Source organism: Apium graveolens, chromosome 2, assembly GCF_009905375.1.
Source record: "Apium graveolens cultivar Ventura chromosome 2, ASM990537v1, whole genome shotgun sequence".
NCBI lineage: Eukaryota > Viridiplantae > Streptophyta > Magnoliopsida > Apiales > Apiaceae > Apium > Apium graveolens.
Window position 1 is genome coordinate 269215669 of NC_133648.1, and position 7005 is coordinate 269222673.

Genomic DNA, 7005 nt, shown 5'->3' on the forward strand with positions numbered 1-7005 from the left:
AATCACACAATAAATAATAAAACAACACAATATTGTCAAAACCAGTACACACAATTTATTTAATTAATTATTCAACAATTAGAACTTTAAAATAATACAAAATATACGAGTCGTTATATCCTTCCCCACTTAAAAAGATTATGTCCCTAGAATCTGACTTAACTAAACAAATGAGGATATTTATCAAGCATGTCTGACTCTAATTCCCAAGTAGACTCTTCTACTCGAGGATTTCTCCAATGGACTTTCACTATGGGGATCGACTTATTTCTAAGGACTCGCTCTTTACGATCTAAGATTTGGATTGGTTGTTCCACATTGGACAAATCTGGCTGAAGCTCAATCGGTTAATATTCTATAACTTGATTAGAATCAGGAATATAGGGTTTCAGCATGGATACGTGGAACACATTATGGATGTGATGCAACTGCGGCGACAACGCTATTTCGTAGCCAACTTTCCCTACTTTCTTCAAAACCTCAAATAGTCCTATAAATCTGGGGCTAAGCTTACCTTTTTGACCAAATCTCACTAATCCTTTCCAGGGTGATACTTTTAGCAATACCAATGACCCTACTTCAAAGTTCATGTCTTTCTGATGCAAATCTGCATTCTTTCTCTACCTATCCTGGGCTGCTTCAAACCTTTTCCGAATCAATACCACTGCATCTTTGGTCTGCTGAACCAGCTCAGGACCTAATACTTTCTTCTCTCCTACTTCATCCCAATACAATGGTGATCTACACTTACATCCATACAAAGCTTCGTAGGGCGGTATTCCAATGCTGGCATGATAGTTGTTGTTGTATGAGAACTCAATCAAAGGTAAGTGTTCGTCCCAATTTCCCTTAAAATCCAAAGCACAAACTCTTAACATATCCTCTATGGTCTGAATTGTTCTTTCACTTTGATCGTCCGTCTGAGGATGATAGGCGGTACTCATATTCAGCTTGGTTCCTAGACATTCTTAGAACTTGGTCGAAAACCTTGAATTAAACCTCGGGTCTCGATCTGACACAATAGATACAGGAACTCCATACTTGGTCACTATCTCATCCAAATATAGATTAACTAGCTTCTCCAAAGAATAACTTTCATTAATCGGAAGGAAATATGCTGACTTTGTCAATCTGTCAATGATTACCCAAATAGCGTCGTGATTAGCTATCGTCTTTGGAAATTCCACATTAAAATCCATTGCAATCTCTTCACACTTCCACTGGGGAATCTCCAAAGGTTGTAACAATCCGCTTGGCCGCTGATGTCTGCTTTTACTGTCTGACACACATGACACTTGTTAACCCAATTGGCAATATCCTTCTTCATTCCTGGCCACCAGAAGTTTTTCTTCAAATCTTGGTACATCTTAGTGCTATCAGGGTGGATAGAAAACCGAGAGTTGTGCACTTCATGTACACTTCATTCTTCAGTTCCGCCACATTGGGAATCCAAATTCTGGAAGAGAATCTCAGTATACCATGATTATCCTTTTGGGTACACAATTCTTCACCTGTTAGAGTGTTCATTTCTTGTTCCATAACTCCCTCTTGACATCTTCTGACCTTTTCCATCAATGCTGGCTGGAAGGTAATATCGCACAGTTGTTCCTTACTTTCACTTGGTACTCAGACTTCAATCTCCATCTTTTCCAGGTCTCTGCTAACTCTTCTGCAATCTGAACCATATTCAGCTTCTCTTTTCTGCTCAAGGCATCATCCACCACATTGGCTTTGCCCGAGTGATAATTAGTCGAACAATCGTAGTATTTCATCAACTCCAACCACCTTCTCTATCTCATGTTCAAATCCTTCTGAGTGAATATATACACTACGCCATAGATTGGATTCCACAACCGTTCACACTAGGGTTGTAAACAAAAGTGTAATAATAGCCTTCTAAACCCATGTCTATCGCAACCCCTATTTTTTGATGTTGCGGTATAGTCAAAATGTGTTACCAAAATGACATAGATGATTAAAGATGATTTTTTAATTTAAATAATTAATAATTATTTACATAGAAATGATATAATAATTGAAATATATATTTCATATATTTTTAGAAGTTAATAATATTAGTTACGTGATTTATAATATTATATTGATTTATAAAACTTAACAAATCATTACATATTATATATCATTTTAAAATATTTATATATTGTTTTTATTTAATTTATTTATTTCTCATAATTAAATATTTAAAATAATATTTATTAGAAAAAAGAGAAACTAATAATTTAAATTTGAGCAAAAAACAAGTTGGGTTGGGCTGTTTTTTCATAACAAAATTGGGCCAATAGTTGGTGGGCGGGAGAGTTAAAATTTTAGAGAAGCGGGGGTTGAAATTTTAACTAACGAGCAGTTTTCAGACACAATTCCACACACACACACTTAGAAAAATAAAAACTCACACACTCTCACTTATAATCACTCTCACAATCTCACACACTCTCTCAAGATTTTGGGTTTTCAAGGTCTTCATCTCGGGCTTCAAGATTTCTGCGTCGATTTAGGCTTTGCCGGGGTTTAATTACTGATTACTAGGGTTTTTATTGGGGGTTCCAGTTTGGTGATTCTACAATTGGAGTTTAATTAGGTCAAATTTTGGGGGTTTCGATCGATTTGAACTACTGTTTTCTTATTTCATCAGGTATTATTCATAAATTGAGCTTGTATTTTTATTTCAAATTAGGGTTTTGAGTTGTGTTTATTGAAGCATAAATCTGTTTAGTTACAATTATCTGTATATTGTTTTTGTGTGTGTTTTTCTATGTGATGAATTGGGTTGGTTGATTTATTATGTTTTTAAGTGTTGAAGTTTGTGGAAGAGACTGGTTTGCAGGTGTGAAAGAAGAGGCTTTTAAGTGCCAACAGGTTCTTGCTCGTATGCACGAGGTATAATTTGTACTTGAAATTATGTTTTGATTTTGATAGAGATTTTTCTATGTGGCGCTATGTTTATAAATTAATTTGGAAATTTTTAGGTGATTATTGTTGGTATAAAAACCTTTTAGTTACTAGAATATATAGTTCATGCAATTAGAGCTTTTTTAGATTACCTATCTAATATGTAATTGTTGATCTGAGCAGGATACTTATATGTAACTTTGAGTTAGTATATTCTGTGTAGTGAATTTATAGACTGCTTAGCTCTACTTTATTTGTGTCATTGTAGATGGTCGTAGTTTTGGTCAAACACCGCTTGCAAGATGTCCCGACAAACCTTTACGGATCAGGACTTTGAAACAGAGTAAGAACATAATACCGTTAAGGAACATTTCAAAGTATCTACAGACGGGATTTTGAAGAAACTAACCGTTGGTTTCTGTACTTGTTTCAGCAAAGGTATGTGCGGTGGACGCCGTTCATCACACAAGGACATAGGTCTTGTCATAGGAACAGTCACAGGTGGGATGCTTTTGATTGTTGGTGTACTTGAAATTTCTTTCTGCATTTACAAGAGGAAATTAACAGCTAATGAGAGAAATTTTGATGTAAACGAATATCCTTTGACAAAGAGTAAGATTTTTAAGTTTTCTATTTTAGCATATGCGAGACTCTATGTACTGAAATATTCTGAATACAATCAGTATATAAATATCTCAACATCGACTCTCCACAACTATAGATATCAGTATATGAGCACATTCTTTTTTCTTCTAATACATACGCGATTTATTCAATATCTAGCATGGATGATATCATACTGCAGTCAATATCTATTCAGAGTTTTAGCCTTGACAACATAGAAAAACATCTATGTTTTGACTAGTTCTGATACTTTACTTTCTCAACCGTAATTATCCTTCTTACTATATTTCAGCCGTTTCCATCATCTCTGTATGGATTGTTGGAGCAAAGTTTACCTTTCTATAACATGCTTAGACAAAAATCAAGACGAAATGGTTCTCGTGCAGCTTGTTTTCCTTAGCCCAGTCTTCCTTTTATTGCCAATGAGAAGTTGCTTTCCTGGGTTGGTGATGAAATTTTACCCCATGATAGTGCAAAGGTATTTTGGTAGAAACTGATGCAATCATACATACTAAGAAGGATCAACACATATGAACCATCCAATCTTTTAGTGTTTGGTTCTTTATGCTGATATAAATACATGAACCCTCTCCATCTAACACATTTTTCGTATTAATGTGTTCGTGTTTCACTCAGTTGTTCAAGGTGGTGATTCTGTTTGGGAAGGCCTTCGAGTTGTTCAAGCTTGAAGGTGGTGATTCTGGGTTGTCCTTAGTATTGGATACCCCTTTCCTTCTCGTGTTGTTATCTTTTCTTTGTTTTAATATATCATTTTCTTGTCATTCCAGGTATGCTGCTAACAAATCTATGCAAAATTCTGCCTTCTGCAATGCTGATGGTGATTTTCTGCTAGTGCCTCAACAAGGGAGTAAGTACCACTCCTATCTTTCTCATATTTTATGCTCATCTACATTCAATTGTGTTTCTTGCAAAGTCGTAGCAGGACAGAGATCACAACTTGCGCTTAATTAGAAGCTATAATTCAATTAATGTAAGCTGTAATATGTTTCTTTGGACTTAGAACAAGGATTCAATTAGAAGCTGCACTAATGTTCCTGGAATGAAGCAGTTCCGAGGAAGGCCATTCAATCCTTACTTCAGATTTCGGTCACGAAGACCCTACATGCCCGGACCTATGTTTGCTCCTTATGGTTATGGGTAAGTATCATAAATGCCTTATGTATTAAATTCGTCGATGCATTAGTTTAACACCACCTATTATATTTGTTTATATGTGGCTATCATTTTTTGTTGCCAAAAGATGCGAAATTCTGATACGCAAGTCTTACAAGTGGTTCCTATGCTTAGTACACATAATGCGCAGAGAGTGAAGCTGAAGTTGACATATTTAGTTTATGGCATGATCTATGCATCAGTGTTTTGGAGTCTTGTATGATGTTCATTTATAGAATCAAGGGTATATTAATATGGAGGCCTCTATGCATAATTGTTTTTTAACACTATATGAAGCTAGTTGTTAAAAAGAAGCCTAATCTCTGTACATATATCTTTTGATGTGATACATATGTGACTTAATATATAATTAGTGTTCAAATAGATTTGTTTAACTACATGTCAATAGATTCTCAAGGCCTTTTTTAGTTGATTAATCTTTCTTCATGCCAGAATGATATCTAATTTGTCAGATTTTTTTGGAGAAAAACTGATGTTTATTAAAATTAAGTCAGTAAGATGGTGCGTCCAAGATATTGCAGATTTGATCTTCAGTTAAGATATTGCAGATTCGATCTTAGTCCTAATGGATTTACTTTTTGATCTTATATCAAGTGATTATGTGGCCTGTGTTGAGATTTTTCTTAGAAAAGTAACATGGTTTAGTTTTTTGAATCTGTGTTATGGATGTATATATAAACCCAATATTGTGGAACTACTTTTAGCAATCTCGATTGAGGCTTTGAGTGTACAAATTTAAAGCCCTGGCCTACTATATACCCGAATCTAGTCTTGTTGCTCAAACCACATACTTTTGAGTTTACTTCAGTTGCGCTGTCTCATCTTGAAGATATATGCAGGTAGCTTAATTAGTCGGCCACATAAATTGAAATTTATACCATGACTTTTAGAAAGTCCTCCCCATCAAAAGTATGTCATGTAATTAATTTATAAATAGCCTAACATAGTCTATTTTTTCCCAGGCATGTCTATATGTTTGCCTCCTTTTCGTGTTATGTTGTATGATGCTATTAAATCATTTTATAGCATTGTGGCATGTAGTGTGTGCATCTTAATCCTTTTAATTTTAAAAGTCTTTCTACCTCTGGTGCAGAAGGATCCCAAGGGCCAGAAGGCCGATGCGTTACAGGCCTTACTAATTTTGGATGCAAGCGGCATGATTGATGTGCTGGGCCACCAAACATTATGTTCACATTTTAAAGGAGCAAGGCCATCTGCAGCTTATGTAGTCTATCATACACGGCTTCAATCTTATAGGCATGAATACATATGCCAACTAATGACCTTGTTGGTCTTTCTCGATGCATCGACAATTGAATGTGTTATGAATGAGAATGTAATAAAATGTGGCACTCTGTCTGTGCCTCGGGAAGGTAACGATTTCCTGTCTGTATTTATAAGATTTGATACTTCTTCAAGATAATTAAATGCTATATCAGTTCTAACAAAAATCAGGATCATCATGCTTTTAAGTATTTACTATATATATATATATATATTGCTTATGATTTGTTAATATTAATTATGTAATTGCAGAAATATAAAAAAATTCTTGCAATGTGATACCGTCTTGCATTAAATCTATCTTCTAACTAAGCAGGAGAAAAAAATCCAGAGTGAAGAAGCAACCATGTCCAAAACTTGGGTGATCTAACTGGAGAAGGAAATATTGAGAGTATGCTTTCAGTCGAGATGGGATTAAAGGAGCTGGTTGCCTTGAAGTCTTCTTATGAAGAGATTACCTTAAACTACCTCATATCCATTAATTGCAGTCTAGACCTACGTGACTACAGTCTACAGTTTGGCTATAAAGTTGAAGTATTATCGTTCTACTTTGTTTTTCTCAGTACTACGATGCTTATATTTTGAAGTGTGTAACTTTAACTTGTCAAAACTTTCGCTTTTATTTTATGGTTGGTAGACAATTGGTGGTATAAGGATGGTAGTATGTTGATGGTGAAGGTAGTGGTGTTTATTTGGGATAACTGATATTATGGTTGGTAGATTGGTTGATTGTGTTGGTTTTAAGACTATGGTCTTATTTATGGGAATGCCAATTTACAAACAGTTCCTTGCATTTTTTTTGTAAAAGCGTTGCAATAGGTCTTTTTAATGTTGCTAATAATCAGTGTAAAATGTTGCAAAAAACACTAAAATGCGTTGCAAAAAACACTAAAAAGCGTTGCAAAAACATTAAAAAGCATTGCAAAAAACACTAAAAAGCGTTGCAAAAAACACTAAAAAGCGTTGCAAAAAGGTTGTATAGATACCCCACTT

The 7005-nt window shown here is 34.8% G+C and overlaps 1 long non-coding RNA gene across 1 annotated transcript; it reads left to right on the plus strand.

Annotated features, from left to right (window-relative positions):
- Positions 1-4148: 4148 nt before the first annotated feature.
- Positions 4149-6765, plus strand: LOC141706291 (uncharacterized). The gene is made up of 5 exons (XR_012568750.1): positions 4149-4225; positions 4323-4525; positions 4604-4692; positions 5822-6101; positions 6329-6765. It is a non-coding gene; the product is annotated as an uncharacterized LOC141706291 (long non-coding RNA).
- The last annotated feature ends 240 nt before the right edge of the window (positions 6766-7005 follow it).